At 34.3% G+C, this 18,505-nt stretch overlaps 1 protein-coding gene across 3 annotated transcripts in view; it reads left to right on the top strand.

Annotated features, from left to right (window-relative positions):
* smarcad1a (SWI/SNF-related, matrix-associated actin-dependent regulator of chromatin, subfamily a, containing DEAD/H box 1 a) overlaps nt 1–18,505 on the top strand; it is a 285,741-nt gene that overhangs the window by 117,286 nt on the left and 149,950 nt on the right. The gene's annotated exons all lie outside the window — the stretch shown is intronic.

Genomic DNA, 18,505 nt, shown 5'->3' with positions numbered 1-18,505 from the left:
TCTCTAGGGAATCATAAATGGGAGGCCTTAGTCTTATTAGGTTCAAACCTTACTGCTGTTCTTAACCAATGGCATTTCAAATATTGTCATATGACCTAGTTTTGAATAAATTATGGGAAGATTTTCCAGAAAATCTCTGTCTGATTGGCTGCTAATACTGTCACTCATTTTGGAAGCTCTGAAACTGGATGTATTTGATTCCACTGAGGCAAAGGAGAGTCAGCATTAGCTTGGGATTTTCAAGCCACTCGTTTCAGATCTACACATCCATGCAGGGAGCAAGAATGTGGCAAAATATTTACTACAGTAGTTTCTGAATAAGGAAGGAAACTCCATAAAGACAGCAGTCCATCTCTGATTATGCAGTTTGATCAATTTTTCCAAAGAAAATCAGCAGCAATGAAGATTTATATTCTTCCAAAGGAATTGCCCTTTTTCCAGCATATTTTGCTCCATTATATATGCAACGAATCCAATATGGAATACAGTTTCTTCTTTGACCCATAGCTAATAGTTATTTTGAATGCATCTGTTTCCTCAAAGAAAATGCATTATGTGGTAAGTTACCAGCAGATTCAAGCATGTTTTCACGTTTTATATATATATATATATATATATATATATATATATATATATATATATAATATATATATATATATGTATATGTGTGTGTGTGTGTGTATATTTTAATGAAAGTGAGAAGTATGCCGGGCAGGTTTTTTTTTAACTTTTTAATTACGGTTTCATCCATTATGGGAAAAGATTTTTTCCAGCCTTGTCTGACTCTTTAAGGCATGATCTTTAACAACAGAAATTGCAGGCCTTTGTTTAGTCTTGTCTAAGCATTGAGATGAAATATGCATAAATGTCTGAAAAGAGGCTTAATCAGTTCCGTGAAGGAAATCAGTAGGTTCTGCTATGTCTGTTAAATTCTTGTAAATGTATTCATTTTTTTTTCTTTTAGATGCAAAAGAACCTTTAATTTTGATCTTGTAGTTCCTTTCCTTGTTTGTTTTCAAGTTTTGTTATTTTTTGCTATAAATCCATCAACTTGTTTTAAATAACACTGTTAAGAAGTTTTAAAAAAAGTGTTTAAGTTGACTTTTATAAGGATAAAATTAAATTATTTTACATCTTGTCATATGTTTAGGGAGATGAACATCACATCTTAGACAGTCTTTGCAAATGTAAGGTTCATAAAAACAAAGTGTGTCTAATGGACCTGTACACTTGTAAATGATTTAAGAGGAAAAAGAAAAAATGTTTTCTGTAGTTCCGTATAAAAAGTAAGACTTGTTTTTTGATTAAAAGTGTAATTTCATCCAGTTTGTAAGTGAGCAGGCTGGAATTTTATTTATAGGTGAGGAGGCGGACATATGTGCAATTTAATTGAAGACACCAAACATTTTGAAAAACTATGCTATGTTTGTGTTTCAAACACATTTCCATTTAAAAAAAAGTTAGGAAATTAATGAAGCGGTTTTGACATCAAATGCCTGTTTTTTTTCTTTAACTTACAGCAGTGCTAAACATGTGCTTTCAGGCAGTACAAAGAATCGTTTTGCCTTAAGGGTTATGCTTGCTGTAAAACATCTGTCATTGTGCTCCACCTTTATCATATTTAAACTTGTTCAGTTTTGTTGAGACATTTTAGTAATCACTCTGGGATATTTTTAAAGGGGAGGAGTGGTGAGCCAAATTTATTCATCTGAAACAGTTCAGGCTGTTTTTAAAAGTATGTAGACTATAATTATTAAACAAATGTAAGTATTTCCTTAAGAAGCTGTACTTGCATGCCTGGCAGTCATTAATGCAGTAAGCCATTAACAATTCAACAGCTGCCTGACAGCCAGATGTGGGCATTATTTAATCTTTAGTGCCGTAGGTGTACTCTTAGGCTTGCTAATCTTTTGCATTTTTCCAGAAGTATTACTATGATTTGACTTAAAGCAAAATTATAATTTATTTTTATTGTCACCCTTTTGACTGCTGCAAAGAATATTTTGGAATAGTTACACCACTGTTATTAGTTCTTTTTTAAGTTTAAAATTCTTTAACTTCAAAGTATGCTATTATACTAATTTAACTCTTAAGACAGTGGTATGAACTGGCATAAGAAGTCTTTTATGGTAGCTTATGCAGGTGCAGCATATCAGTTTTGCTTGAAAAGAGTTTTTTTAAATGTACCCTACAATACTAACATGTCTTATAAAATCTAGAACATTAGTATAGCTGCTTTAATCAGCAGACTATTGAAATGTGTAAATTGGACATTTTTGACGATAGGATTATTATAGAAACATCTGTCACTATAAATTGGAAAATATAATACAACAGCCACATACTATAGGGTTAAGAAGTCTTGTCCTTACTTGACCACTTACTCTGAAGAATATTTTAAAGGTGAAAGTATGCTATAATTACAGTTACTTAAAGGAGAATGCTTAGGTTTTCTCATGTTTGTGTTCAGTATAGCAGGGTATATTTAATGTAAAATGTATCTTTCTGATGAGACTTTATTTTAATACAGATTTCTAAAAGTGTTTTTGTTCATCCTGCTTAAGGTAATATGTTCTAGAATCACACTAGTACATGTGCAGTAATATTTTCAGTCAACTTTTATAATTTTGATTTTATTTGAACTCCCTTGTATTAAGCTTATATAACTAATTGAAAGCATAAATTATAGGTTTCTAATAATTAATTCAGAAAACCATTGATGTTGTGCATCCTAGGCCAGAGTCTCTTGGTATTTTCCAAGTCTGCATTGGTAATGTAGTCTTCTAATAATAATGCATTGGACTTGATTGTGCATGTGAAACAGATAGCACACAGTGCATGTACAGTATAGGGTTCACAAAGAATACCCTCTTTGGTATAATTGACTGCTGCCTGATAGTGGACAGTTGAGATACATGATTACTAAAGTTAGATTGAGATTATATACATGTACTGTAGCATGAGGGTATAAGTGGGTTGAAAGTTGAAAAGCTTCTGGTTAGGCATCAGTGAGATTTGAAGGCTTGATAAATTTGTGCTGGAAAGGGTTTTTATTACTTGGTTTTAAATAAAAATGATTAGTTTCACAATGCCATTCTTTTTTAGGGTAGATACAAAAGAAACGTATGCTGTTTGACACAAAACAGATTAGAGCTTAAAGTAATGTGTTTTGGGTTTCTGATTTCTCTCCAGCTTTGTTCTACTATTCAAAATGTTTGATTGTTAGCTTGGACCACAACTTTGTCACAATTTATAGCTGAATTTTAGTAGTGTTTTATGTGAATTAGGACTGAAAGTTATTTGCATGAAAAATATTTACACTTTATTCAGTATTAATGCAAATTCTCAAGATGTTGACTCATTACGTCTTACTTTTACATAAGGTAACTGTTCATATTTTTGTCTTCTTAGTATACATTCTATTCTTAAATTATAACAGTTTGTCTGAATAAATGTCATAAGTATTTTAGAATATTTGTTAATGTAATTCTGTTGTAAGCATCCTTACACATTGAACTTTTTTTTATTTACAGTGTAACTGTACCCAAGTATTAAAGATGAAAATTATACAGCTGGAATACATAATGGTTATGCTTTGCATATTACAAAAATGAACCTTATGGGCAGCTTTAAAAATACAGGCATTTTAAGAACAAAATTCACTTTCTGTCTCAATTATTTGTAGACACAGAAAAAAAATGCTAATTTGTTCTAATCATAATTGTGCGCTAGAAGTTCTTTCCATCTTCCTCAACTTCAGTTATTTGAGCAGACTTAAGTCAATTAGTCTCCAGCATCCCTTCTAACTTTTACAGACATGTGATGGATGGTGACTAGCTGGACTACAGTCTATTAGAGACTGCACTGTCTATGATATTGTAATATTCAATTAAGTTCCACCATCTTCCCAACCAGATTATACCCTGAAGCTATTAAAGTTCTGTCTTGCTTTTAGGGCTGCAACAATTAGTCGAAGTAATCAATGACGTCGACTACAAAAAAATCATTGACGCGGATTTTTTATTGTCGACGCATCATAAACAGAACCGTCAATAGAGGCTCCAGTCAGAAAGAACCACATTGGTTTTTGTAATTGCAATGCACTACAAGAACATCTGGGGGCTGTTTCGTTTGTTATTGTTTGTTAAGACGCACACAGTCCTACTAACGCAAGCATCCTGGAGCTGTGATGCGGCCGTCTCTCGAGAGGTAAGTTTTAGCGAGCAAAGTTAGTGTCACATGTTAATGTTGATGTTTGTACTATAATGTGTATATCAAGGTTTCGACAATGATAGTTAACCCTTAAACTGACACATATTTGGGGTTTAATGCACCCTTGGAAGCCAAATACTGCACTTTTTAAGCAAACATCACAATTCACAAAGAAAATGTGAAATTTTAACGGAACATCACAATTACTGCAACACTGATCATTTTACACACTGCAAATAAACTGTAAAAAACTTTTAAAAAAAAAAAAACAACAATCTATTACTATATGTTCCAATATGCAACTGAAGTCATTGATGAAATTCAGTATATCACCAAGCCAACTGCACTTGCAGACACACAGGGGTAAGCACTGATGATTGTAGACTCGTCTTTTGCAGCGGCTGAATCCCAGAGACAGTTTTGCTGCAGTTCTGCCGGGGCCGGCAGTGGTCGTGAGCTGGCTGCTCAACAAATATAGGGCTCTGACTGATCAGCTCTGGTATGCTGGCAAATTGCACTGAGAAACAACTTTAGCCGGTTGCGGCGTTCAATGAGTGTGCATCGCCGAATATATGTTGCCGCATATACTCGGCTTCGGCGTGCTTCCAAATTGCACTGGAAACCGACTCTAGCTGGTTGTAGCATTCAACAAATGTACTTTTCCAAATATACTCGGCTCCGGTGTGCTGGCAGTAATTACCTTGTTACATATTTTAGTCCGTTGTTTTTTTTTTTTTTGCATAATGTAGTACATAATGTGATAAACTACAGTACAACACTTTTCTTTCAGAGTGTGGTAATTAAAACATCTTTCTCTGTCTGCAAAATCATTCTTATGTATTCCTGCTATCTCTACTCCCTCTGAGCGTCTCTTCTCAGCAGCTGGGAACATTGTCTCAAAGAAGTGAGCCAGCCTCACATTGGAGCACGTCGAAATGCTCACGTTCCTGCACTGCAATCAGGAATATATGAACTGAATCTTTTATAAACTGTACATTATTGTTTTATTTGAATTGAAGCTTTATTTAAACTTTTGGACATAAGACACACCAGTGGCCATTTTTGGTTAAGTGAAATGCACTTTTTATGTTTAAAGATTATGTGCACTTTAGTTTGTATTGTTTAATGTATTCTTTTTTTATTGTGATGGCCACACTAATATAAAAACATCTGATTATTTTCAACTTCATATGTTTTACTGGTTGTTATTTTAATTTGATTATTATTAATTTTAATCATGTTAATGCAGAGACTCAGGGTGACATTCACAGGTGGACAGACGTGAGCAGATGAGGTAAGACATTCACTGGAGCCCAGAACAGGATGTGCAACCACAGGTCTCGGGCATGAAATAATCGTGACTAATAGAAAAAAAAATTGAACGATTAGTCGACTACCAAAATAATCGTTAGTTGCAGCCCTACTTGCTTTTAAATATAGCTTTATCTAGCAGTAAGATATTTCTGTGTAAGCACCTGAACTACCAATCACTTTGTGCTGACACTTAAATATTAGTAATAATTCTGAAGCACAAGTACCTGTATTGTCTGGTTGGTCTTTGTTCTGTCTGGTACTTGTAGGCTTGTGCCATATATTTTATTTTGGTGATGTTGCATATTAGCTGATGTTTTTGGTGGTCTTCCACTGTCGTACTATTTAATGTAGTGTTGTTTACTGTAACCATCTTACAACTACAGTAATATTAAACTACACTGTTCCCATCTTCATAGTCTTTGGGAATTTAGTTGGTAAATAGTGGCTTCCCAATATTGGTATTTGTCTTTAAATCTATCAATTTTTAGATTTTCCTTATCTGTTTATTTTTCTATGTACTATATCTACAGTACATTTTTTTATGTATCTGTCCATAAATACTTTACATATACAGTGCAAAGCCTGATCTGATTTTGTAGGTAGCCAAATATAACGTCCTGTGAGCTAAAATATATAAAGTACAAGTTTCTAGCATTTGCGGTTTGTGTCTCATGTTTCTGGATGCAGACACCTCAAAGTCGTCATTGTTTGTGTGCATGTGTTTGTATGTATATATACATAAATTTAAATTTTTATATAAGCCAGATGTTATATGGTAAAAAACAGGTTTATATAGTTTCACATACAACAGAGAAACACTGCCAGGCAGATTGTAGTAGGATGATGAGGGATCTGCTTCTAGTTTCCAAATTTAAATAAACAAATCTGTTGGAAGATCACACTGTAGTATTTGTTGCCACTGATCCTGATTCAACACCACATTCCAGAATCATATTTCCAAAACCTGACTTCTGAGAAATACTGTACTTATGTATCAAATTTTAGATGTATGGTTTTAAACAGTATACATATATGCATGTATTTCTCTTTCTCTCTGCCAATAGCTGTAGAGATATATAAAGAAAAGGAGAAGGAGGTGGTTTCCTTAACAATTGTCCACCAATGACAACTGTTTTTTTTCTTCATTAAATAAGTAAATAAATAAGAAAAAAATGTGAAGAATATTTTAATTCTTTTTAGTGTTGCACAGTTTTATCAATCCTATTTAGCACTTTACTCAACCCATTTATTCCTGCCATGTAACAGAACATTTTCTTGTACTATTAGAAAATATGCAGGAATCAACCCTAGACTGCATTGCCACACACATGCTGGGCCATTTTAAAGTGGCTAGTAGCTCTAGCCTACACTTTTTGTTAGAAGTAGAAGGAAAAACTGTAGGATTTTGTGGTGGTGCCAGGCACCAATACAAACACAGAGATTATGAGTTTATCAAAGACTATGACCTGACCAGCGTTTTACCAGTGGAACTGTCATTGGGTCACTCCAATGTAGCTTGTGCAGGTATTGTATATAGCATAAAGACTACACTGACTTCCATTGCATAGTTTCTGTACAGTGGAAATTCTTCCCAGTATAAAATGATGAGGCAGTGATAGATAAGAATTAGCTGATACAAAGCACTCTTGTGAATTTTTGTTTTTTGTTATGATTTTTCCTTTAATATCTTGTCTTTGTTTAAAATATTAAGCACACTATTTGTACCCATATGTTTACAGAAGAGATCACAAAGTGTTTAATTACTTTCCAGAATAAAATGGTAATGATACCAGTTAAAGTGCAAATAATCAAGCATTTTGTAAGATGTTCCATGGTAGGTTCAGAAAAAAAATTGTTTATCAACTAATCAAAGACATTTTTTTTTCCAAAGTGTGAGTTTGAAATATGCTGACATACGGTCTAGCATTCAAGGTTGGTATTTGTGACTGTCAAGCAAAATCCTGACTAATTTTTTATAGACAGAACTTTTATCTGTCCACAGTAGATTTTCTTTACAGATGCTCTTTAAATAAATACAGTATATTTATTAGGTATTTATGTATAGGGTGTTCCAGATCTAATTATGCAACTTTTAATACAATGCAGGAAAACAATAGAAAACAAAAGAATTGTTTGAAATATCTTGTAATAAACAAAAGTAGACTTACATTGAATTAATTCACTGATTTTTCCATGTAATGTTCCACTTGTCCTCCATTCAGTTGTGAATTCTTTATGTAATAAATTTAATAAGTTATAAAGTAAAGAAAATTGCATAATTAGATCTGGACTACCCTGTATAGATACTGTACATTCACACTATGATCTGAACACACACCAGAATGACTGAAACGGAAGAAAATGTCTGACTTGGCAGTCCTAGTCACAGTGAGACATTATGCAGGCTTATTGCTGTTGGTGTAAGCTTGTTCATTCGGTGGGCCTCTCTTGAAGTGATGTTACCAGCCCAGCACACTTTAGGGTAGAAAATTGCACTGGCCACAGATGTGAAGGATGTCATTTCTCACATTAAACGAACATAGTCTCCTAAGGAAAAAGGAGTGTGATCTTCGCTTTCTTATATATTTCCTCTCTGTTCTGAGACCAGTCCAGCGTGTCATTGATTTGGAACCCCCAAGTACTTGTAGGGGTGGACCACCTCTACATCCACTTTCTTTGAATAGTGGCCGGAAACAAAAGCTTTTTGGTACAGTGAAAGTCAATAACCAGTTCCTTGATTTTGCTGCTGTTAACATGACGACAGTTTTCTTTGCACCAGGACACACAGTTCTCCACCTGACTCCTATGCTCTGTCTCATCAGAATTATCTGAGAATTTCTGTAAGTGATGTGACCTGGTGTTATATTTATAATCTGAGGTGTGCAACAATGAAAAGAAAAGTAGATGGGGTTGTTCCTTGTTGTTCTCCAGGTTTGCTTACATTCGTATGGGAAGCACAGTCCTTGGATCTCACAAACTGCTGTCTGCTCAACAGATAGTCTGTTGTCCAGGGAACCATAGCCTCATCCACACACCTATTTCTGAACTTACCCCTTAACAGGGGTTTCATTTTTTCAAGTTATATAGTAGGTGCATTAATGTTAAATCAGACAAGTTACTGTTTTAGCCTGTTTAAATGCATTAATGAAAAAGGTGGCTTTGCAATACAGAGCTGGTGTTAAAGGATCTTATGCATCTAACAGGCCAATACAAGTCAAGCAACAATTATAGGTAATCTCATGTGTTGAAATTGACAACTATAAAATTCTCTTTAACACCTTAAATTCTTTTAAAGTTATGGGATACTAAATAATTTATTAAAGCTTTTTTCCATTGTTTTGTACAATTGTGCAAAAATATTAGATAAGTAGCAGATGTGTTATGGTTCAACTTTCTTTGCCAGTTATGTTAACATTTAGCAGCATTAAAATGACTAGTGAAAAGCAGTATTGGACTTTACGGATTATAAGTATTTCAGTTAAGGATTTAGTTAACATCTGTTATCTACACCCTGACAGCCCTTAATTTGGTTTACTGGAAATGATCGATTAGACAGTAAATTTCCAAAAAATGGGAAGTACCTTGTAAAATAAATAAACTTGGTATTGAAAAGAATTGTGCCTAAAAGAATAAAAGCAATACTTGGTATTTGTTTGTATGTATGCTGTTTCAAAAGCAGTATGACGGTTCAGTTTGTTTTTAAAGCAAAATTTTCCAGATTGCTCATTGTGACATTTCTTTAGTAATCCCATCCATTTGAAATCCCCATATAGGGGACCAGACTGTACTGAATATAAAAACATTGCTGCACTGCACACTAGATTTATTTTAAGTATGCCACTGAATTTAGGGCGTTGCATATGTATTGTACATTCAGTAGTAATAAGGACTTTCTGTAATGAACATCATTTATAAGACACATAACCTTTAGCTGTAAAACACCTACTTTCATTCTTTGTTATACAGCAAACAAATGTCACTGAGAAAGTTTGTTGATTTCTGATGGCTCTCACCACACTGTAGCAGTAAACGTAATAGGTGGGAAACCAGTGCAGCAGCTACAGGCAGTAAATGCACATAAATAAGGATAATTATAATCTTGTGGTTTGCATACCTCTGATTGGATAGACTTCAGGTTATCAGTGCTACAATTTTTGATCAATATGATTAAAAAAATAATTTCAATAATAAAACAAAAGTCATTAAAACTGACTTAAGTTAGAATTTTAACATTGAGTGAAAGCAATAACAGCCTTCAGCCAAAAAATAAGTCCTATGAAAGAGCTCCCTAAAGGATCATTTGATTCCTGTACAGACCAGGGAGAGGGACAAGGTAAGCATAACAAGCCTAAAAACACAGAGACACTGAAAAGGGTAAAAAAAAAAATGAAAATTTATACTCGGTATATGATAAAACCCCCAATCAAGCACACAGCAGACTGCCACTATGGGGGTTGATCCTCACCTTTCAACCCTCAAGTAAAACTCTTTAAAGAAGATTTAAGAGAATTCACAAATTTAAACTGAACATGCTGATAATTTGTTTTTTGGAAGATAGATTGGTGTAACTACTTTGATGCATTTTAACTGAATGCAGTAATCATTTTTAGTTAAATTGAGAGTACCAGGTTTTTTATTTTGAATGGTGTATCTCTTCTAGTATCTGTCAAAATATTTCTGTTTCTCCCAAAAGGTGTAGCCATTCCTTTGCTGGCAAGTCCTTACCTGTTAGTAAATCATTTTAGTGCTTCTTAATACCTGGAAACTTATGGTACCTCAACTACTTAAACTACCAGAGGATTTTTAGGAGTTCAAATGACATATATGATCCCACACAAATAATATTTTGTAATTTTGGAAGTATTGATTTCCAGTGTGGTGCATTCATATCACTTTCATGATTTACCTTTTCCTGTGCTACTTAGGTAACTATAATGTCTGTGAGAATTTAAAACAAATTCCTTTATATTTAGAACAAAAAATTCTGAAGGCAAAAAATACTTGGATTAAAACTAAATTAATAATTTCTTCTTCTGCACATGATTTGTGTTTCCTATAATTACAAAGGCAGCTAAAACATAAATCTCTTAACAGTACAAAAAGAAGAAAATGTTTATCAACTAATCAAAGACATTTTTTTCTGGCCAGAGGCAAATGAACTGTTATACAAGGCTTACTGTCAAATGAAAACTAATAGAAACAGGCAACAGTATTTTTGTTTAAAACTGACACTGACAATAAAGCCACCTTATGATTTTGCATTGCATTTTATGTTTAAGTAGAACTAAAAGCTTTACAGATAAAATATTGCATTTCCAGCATATAAAGTAAAAAAGACAGTCATATTTGGTTGCTGTCTGTTTTTTCAGAGGAATACATAACCCTTTGTAGAGCCTTAATTTACCATAGCCAGTGCAGTAGCAGTAAGCATTGTGTGTTTTTATTGAGCAATAAAAACATACTGAACTCTTCTCAGTTAATAAGTCTGTTTTTTCTGCAAGTTATTTATAAATCATTGAATCCATAAGTGAAAGGCTTAGTCTTCAGTGAATAAGATAGTTAATTAACTGTATACCTTTACATTTGATGTTATCAATATCCAAAAAAGATAAAAAATGGACTCTATACAGCATATTTCTGCATTTTGCGTATTACATCAATATACTATGATGGAAACAAGCACTGACAACTTGTGCAAAACAAGACTAATATCTATTGTAGTAATGACATGCTCCCTAAGGCTTGATTCCAGTGTCCGAATGTGTCATTTGATAACAGTAGTAGTGATTACAAAGACTACAACACAACAGGACATTTCAAATATTGCCAGACAGATCATTCCAGATATTGTAGGGGTCCTATACTGTAGCTAAAAGGTCTGGTTCTTAAAGTAGTTTTCTCTAAAACTAGCTACTAATGAGCCGTACAGCTTGATATTTTAGTGTATATTTTGGAATATTAAAGCATTAATAACATGAAGTAGGAGTAAAAGCATTTTACAAGTGAATTATGAAAGAGTTCAACAAAATTAGGCAAACATCAGTCTGGGAATAAGTGCTATAGGGCAAGGTTACAAAGTTGATCATCGCCAATTAAGATCAAAATATAATCTAGTTACAAAAACCTAATAGCTATCAGTTAGACAGAAATATCACTTTTTTTAAATACAGCATTTGTCGTACAGGTAGTCCCCAGGTTACAGTATTTTTCTTTTACTGTAGAGAAAATTTCAGAATAAGTTTAGAATGTGCATGGGTACATCAGGTAGTTTATGATGATATCATTATTTATAAACCCTATATAGAAATCTCCTCAAGATTATAAAACCCTGTAATTGTTACAGTCGGGTTTGTCCACTTCTGCTACACATTACAGTTTAAGTCCTGCATTGTATTTTGATAATTATGAGTGTCAGTACTTGCTTACTTAAATGACAGTTTGAGTAGCTACTAGATTGATACGCCATTTATATATTTTGTACTGTATTACAGGAAAATGTATAATATTGTTCAGTATAATAATGGAGATGCTTTAATAAAAAGTTATGAAATTGGATTTCTGTTTTTTCTGTTGTATCAAAAAGTATCGAGTATTATAATACTTTCATTGGTTTTGGCATTGAATACAAAAATTCTGGTATTATGACATCACTCAGTTCAACAAATAGGATCTTTAAATGCATCTTTTGAATGGTGGTGGCCAGCTTGTTTGACCAGCCAGAAGCTACACATGGAGAGTCTAAATTGAGATTTAACGTCACACAAAGGTGGTACCCGCAGACCTGAGTGGTTGGGAAGAATATAGTATCTTCACATGACCTGTTGACACCTCTAAGTAAGTTTTAGGGATTTAAACTTAATGTGTGCTGCTACTATGAGCCAATATAGTGATCTAAAGAGAGGAGTGACATATCACCTCAGCTGGTTGAACACCAGACGTGCCGCTGCATTTTGAATCATCTGTAGTGGCTCAATCGCACATATAAATACTCCTGTCAGCAGAGAATTGCAGTAATCCAGACGTGACAAGACCAAATCCTTAACCCAGAGTTACTTTGCATACTTTGTCAGATATGGTCTGATTTTTGTGGTTGTTGTTTAGAGTAAATCTGCAAGACCAAGGACCATTGTAATATGGTTAATGACAACTGTTTGCCACCATGATTGCGTACTAACTTCATGGATGTTAGCAGTAATGAGCCAAGCTTGACAGATATGGGTTGCTGAATAGACAGAGTAGCTTGGATAACAAGAAGGTCTGTCTTTGCAAAATTTCATTGTTTTCTTTTTTCATTGACCATAAAAGAAATTAAACAGTTAATTTGAAAACTTTTTTTCTGTCAGCAGTTTTGCCTGGTGGGATTTATGCAGTGCTACATTAAAAAAAAAAAAAGGTTTAGTCTTTTGGTCACCACCTTTTGACATATGAAAAGTGTAGTGGTTATGAATGGGAGAATAATCTTTTGAAGTTGGTGCATTTAACATGCGATGTGCTGTATCATGCTTCTGTAATGCCACATGCAAACAACAGACCTGCTGTATTTTTACAATGTAAATTGCCTATGTTATTTCCTCTTGTCGTTTATTGACAATCAAAAAAAAATTCCATGATTTTATTTATTTTATTGAATTAATTAAAATCAAATAACATTCCATACAATCAAGTCAATTTTTAGAAAAACTAGGTTTGAATCAAATCAACCCCCCGCCCATGAGAAAAAGAACCAGGCCATCACAGTAAAACTTTTAATAGTAGGAAAATTAAATAAATAGATAAATAAATAGAATAAAAAATGGAAGAGGATCTGCTTTGTCAATTTCAATGCTTATTCTAAAATGTTATTGATTAGATCCTGACAGGTTTTGTAAAAAGTTTGATTTTTTTCCAATTTCAATGTGACTGAGAGAATAAAAATTATTAAAAAAAAAAAATACAAAGCTAACCTTGACAAGTATCATAAATTTACACTGACTGTTACAAGACTCAAATCAAATGTATGTTTTTATTCTAAATTAGTAAGAATAAGAGCAGCTCACTTCTCAAAACGGACTCGTCCGGGGTCAAACCCATGAAGTTTTGATTACCAGTAAACAGTTGATACCATTGCGCCACCGAAGCGGTCGCATCAAAGGGGTGTCAATGTCGCACCCTAACGTGGGTTCTTTTTCTGCAGTTTTATTCTTGAATAGAAGCGCACTTGTTCTGTTATGTTTGTACCTTTTGTGAAAGTGTTTATTTGATATTTGGACTTCAGACTTCACAAATTATACACTTGATGTCCACATTTTGTCAATTATTACTAAAACATGAAAAGTGTTTCAGTTTTAACAATGTGTTTACATAGATTGTTGTAGACACAGAACACACATAAAATGCATGTGTTCCAAATAACGATATAGTATTTATAAAAGGTGTAATTTTACTTGACTTTTCACTCTATACAACTCTAAGCAACTGACACGCAGGTAAACACACTTGAGCTGAGAAAACTGTGCGGCTGTGGGGGGATGTGATAGTAGGCTGCTTATTGATACATTTACAGGACAAAAGATGCTGGCGGAGAGGTGCGAAGGGATTTAAGGTGGATCTATGAGTTTTTTCGTAGACTTTGGTAATTCTAGTGTTAAGACAGCCTTGACAGTTTCCAAGTGTATTCCTGCAGAGACCTCTTGAGGATGTATTTGTCTCTAAAAAAAACAAAAAAGTTTTATTTGCTTGGGTATAAATTCTCTGCAGTTCTCATCTGCTAATAAAAGAGGGTTAAGACGTCAACTAAGAAGAGTGTGTAGGGCATAGTGTTTAAGCTCCATGATCAAAGGGGCGTGGTCATAGATAACAATAGTGTTGTACTTACAAGATTTAGTCATAGGCAAAAAAATTGTTATCTATAAAGAAAAAATAAATTTTTGAGTAACAGTGATACACTGGTGAGTAGAAGGAATATGCTCTGGAGTTTGGGTTTAGAAATCTCCAGGGTTCTGGTTAGTTGTGATCAGTTTCAAAATGTGTAGTTGTTTTTGCAGTGCTAGATGTTATCTGCCCTATATAAAACACAAAGTCTCCAGTCATTATAATTTCATGAGTGTTCACATTGGGAATGGATGCAAATATGTTTTGAATGAAGTCCCTATCATCCACATTGGGTACGTAAATATTTATCAGAATACAGTTAAATTAATTACCCATGACAATCATGTATCGACCTTCAGGATCACATACTACAAATGAGATTGTTTAAGAATTCCCACACATCTAGTTTTCTTTGTAAAGTTGGAATGGGATATTTGGCCAGAAACGTTTTTCATGTTTTAGTAATAAGTGACAAATGTCAACGCGAACTGTATAATGTATGAAGGCTGAAGTCCAAAGTAAATAATTATATATCGGCTGTTACAGTTGCAAATCAAATGTTTGTTTTTGTTATATAATATTAACAATAAGAGCAGTTCACTACTCAGAATGGTAAATTTACCTGGCACCCAGGACTGAACTCCGTGGCCTTTTGATTATAAGTCAGCAGTTCTTAACGCTGCACCACGGAAGCTGTCATAATGTACTTACACCTTTTGTGAAAGTGTTTATTTGATATTTGAACTTCAGCCTTCACAAGTTATACAGTTTTAATGATGTGTTTACAGAGATTTTTGTGGACACAGAACACAAATGAAATGCATGTATTCCAAATAACAATCTATTATTTCCCCTCTAAAACTCCAGCACTTCACTCTAAGATAATCAAGACTTGAGCTGGGCTCATTCTGCGGTGGTGTGGGGGATGTTATAGCAGGCTGCTTGTGTTGGCCGACACATTTACAAGACAAAAGACGCAAATGTAGAGTTGTGAAGGGATTTAAGGTGGGCCGGATTTACAAGTTTCTTTGTATGCTTTGGTAATTCTACTATTACATTTTAATGAAACAATTATTTACAGAATCCAAGAGAGCACTTTTACAGCATTTGTCTCTGAAGTCTGTAGGAGTGCTGTATAACACTAGAATTACCAGAGCCTACGAAAAAACTCGTAAATCCGTCCCACCTTAAATCGCTTCTTAAAATCGTTCACAGCTATCCACCAGTGTCTTTTGTCATCTAAATGTGCTGATAAAATCAGGCTGCAAGCAGCCGGCTATTCCATCCCCCCACTGACTTGGAACGTGCAAAAACTTCTCCCAGCTCATGCCTTGATTGATTTTCTGGGAGTGAAGTGGAGTTTTAGAGTGGAAATAATAGATCCTTATTGGACACATTCATGTGTGTTCCGTTTCTACAGTAATCTGTGTAAACACATTTTTAAAAAAGAAATGTTTTTTATATTCTAGTAGCAAATGACAAAATGTAGACATAAACTATATAATGTATAAAGCCTGAAGTGCAAATATCAAAGAAACACTTTCACAAAAGGTTCTATTCTAAAGTGTAACTGCAGAAAAAAAAGCTAAACTTCGGATCCCACATTCCTCCATAGCCTTTGCAATGTTGCGTGCGTTGTCTTATAGTACTACATGATGAATATCCTCTTCAGGTATTTTTCATGTTTCAAACATTCTTTTAAATGCCATGGAAAGTGCAGCACCCATGTGTGATCCTTAACATTTTTGGGCATTCAAGATTGCTTTCTGAAATTCAAAATTGCAATTGAACTAAGAATATTTAGTTGCACACATATATCCATATATCAGTGACAAAGCTTATGGCGGGGTTATTGTCAGCAAGGAGTTTGTACACATGACGTTCCATAATATCATGTAGCTCTAGAAGTGCTACCTCCGAGAAATGGTGGCAACTGGGTATCAAGTAATAGGACTCAAGATGCTCAACTGGCCTTCTAAATTCTGTATCTTCTGGAAAAGAAAATGGCTGATTTTTCCAGAGTAAAATATTTTGTGACCTTTGCGGTAATTGTTTGAGCTTTAGGGCAGTCTTTATCAAATTTCTTTGATTTTTTTTTCAAGAAATTGATGAACAGGCTGAGGAACTTCAGTTTTTGATTTTGTGCGAGGGAGTACAGGATTTTCCAATTTTGCCCTGAGGAATTCTGTGTGTTTTTTAGGATGGTATGTCTTCAAGTGTGTAATTAAGTTGGTAGGATTGAAATTTTGCAGTTTTGCAAGATATTAGTGAGCATGTGTTACAAGTGGCATCTTTTATGTAACACTCACTTACTATGAAAAACGCCTACACGTCAGATGTTTTTGGACAGTAGCTCAGCATCGTTTAAATGTCTTGCACATCCGGAACACATTGAATGTGTCATCAAATAATGGGTTTGAATTATCAGCAAAATTTATTGATCTGATGCTAATCAATCAATCAACATTTATTTATATAGCACATTTTCATACAAAAAAATGTAGCTCAAAGTGCTTTACAAAATGAATAGAAAAATAGAAGACACAATAAAAAATAAACATAAGTCAACATTAATTAACATAGAATAAATAAGGTCCGGTGGGCAGAAAAAAAAAAAAACTCCAAAAGCTGGAGAAAAAAAAATAAAATCTGTAGGGGTTCCAGACCACGAGACCGCCCAGTCCCATCTCGGCAATCTACCTAACATAAATCAAACAGTCCTCTTTGTATTTAGGGTTTTCATGGAAGGACCTGATGATGATAGTCACGTAGACTTCTGGCTTTCAGTCCATCAATGTTGGTGCATCATGATGGTTTGAGTAGGTGGTGGTGGCGCAGGCCGCCACCACAAAGAAACCGGAAAAAGAAACAGAAAGAGAGTAGGGGTCAGTGGATTTTGGAGCCACTGTGAATAGTTATTATGAAGAATTGAGCATACAGAGTATCAGTATTAAGTTAAAGTGAAGTTATAAAAAGGCCATGTTAAAGTAATGTGTTTTCAGCAGTTTTTTTAAAGTGCTCTACTGTATTTGCCTGACGAATTCCTATTGGCAGGCTATTCCAGATTTTAGGTGCATAACAGCAGAAGGCCGCCTCACCACTTCTTTTAAGTTTAGCTTTTGGAATTATAAGGAGACACTCATTTGAAGATCTAAGGTTACGATTTGGAATATAAGGTGTCAGGAATTCCGATATATAAGATGGAGCGAGATTATTTAAGGCTTTATAAACCATAAGCAGCATTTTAAAGTCAATCCTGAATGACGCAGGCAACCAGTGTAGTGACATCAAAACTGGAGAAATGTGTTCGGATTTTCTTTTCCCAGTTAGGATTCTAGCAGCTGCATTCTGCACTCGTTGCAAGTGATTTATGTCTTTTTTGGGTAGTCCTGAGAGGAGTGCGTTACAGTAATCTAGTCTACTGAAAACAAAAGCGCAAATTAATTTCTCAGCATCTTTCAATGATATAAGAGGTCTAACTTTTGCTATGTTTCTCAAGTGAAAAAATGCTGTTTTAGTAATCTGATCAATATGTGATTTAAAATTCAGATTACAGTCAACAGTTACCCCTAAATTTTTTACTTCCGTCTTAACTTGTAATCTTAATGCATCAAGTTTATTTCTGATAACCTCATTGAATCCATTATTGCCAATTACTAAAATTTCAGTTTTCTCTTTATTTAGTTTGTGAAAATTACTATTCATCCATTCAGAACTACCAGTAAGACATTGTGTTAGTGTATCGAATGAGTCAGAGTCATCAGGTGCTATTGATAAGTACAGCTGTGTATCATCAGCATAGCTGTGGTAACTCCCGTTGTAACCTGAGATAATCTGACCTAACGGAAGCATATAGATTGAGAAAAGCAGCGGACCCAGGATAGAGCCTTGTGGAACACCATATCGGATATCATGTGTCTTTGAGATGTGATTACCACAACTCACAAAGAATTTTCTACCAGCCAGGTAGGATTCCAACCAATTTAAGACACTACCAGAGAGGCCCACCCATTGACTAAGGCGATTTCTAAGAATATTGTGATCAATGGTGTCAAATGCAGTACTCAGATCTAAGAGAATGAGAACAGATAAATGGCCTCTGTCTGCATTTACCCGCAAGTCATTTACT

Source organism: Polypterus senegalus, chromosome 4, assembly GCF_016835505.1.
Source record: "Polypterus senegalus isolate Bchr_013 chromosome 4, ASM1683550v1, whole genome shotgun sequence".
NCBI classification, from domain to species: Eukaryota; Metazoa; Chordata; class Cladistia; order Polypteriformes; family Polypteridae; genus Polypterus; species Polypterus senegalus.
Note: the sequence above shows the minus strand (reverse complement) of the source record. Positions and strands in the feature narration are given on the sequence as shown.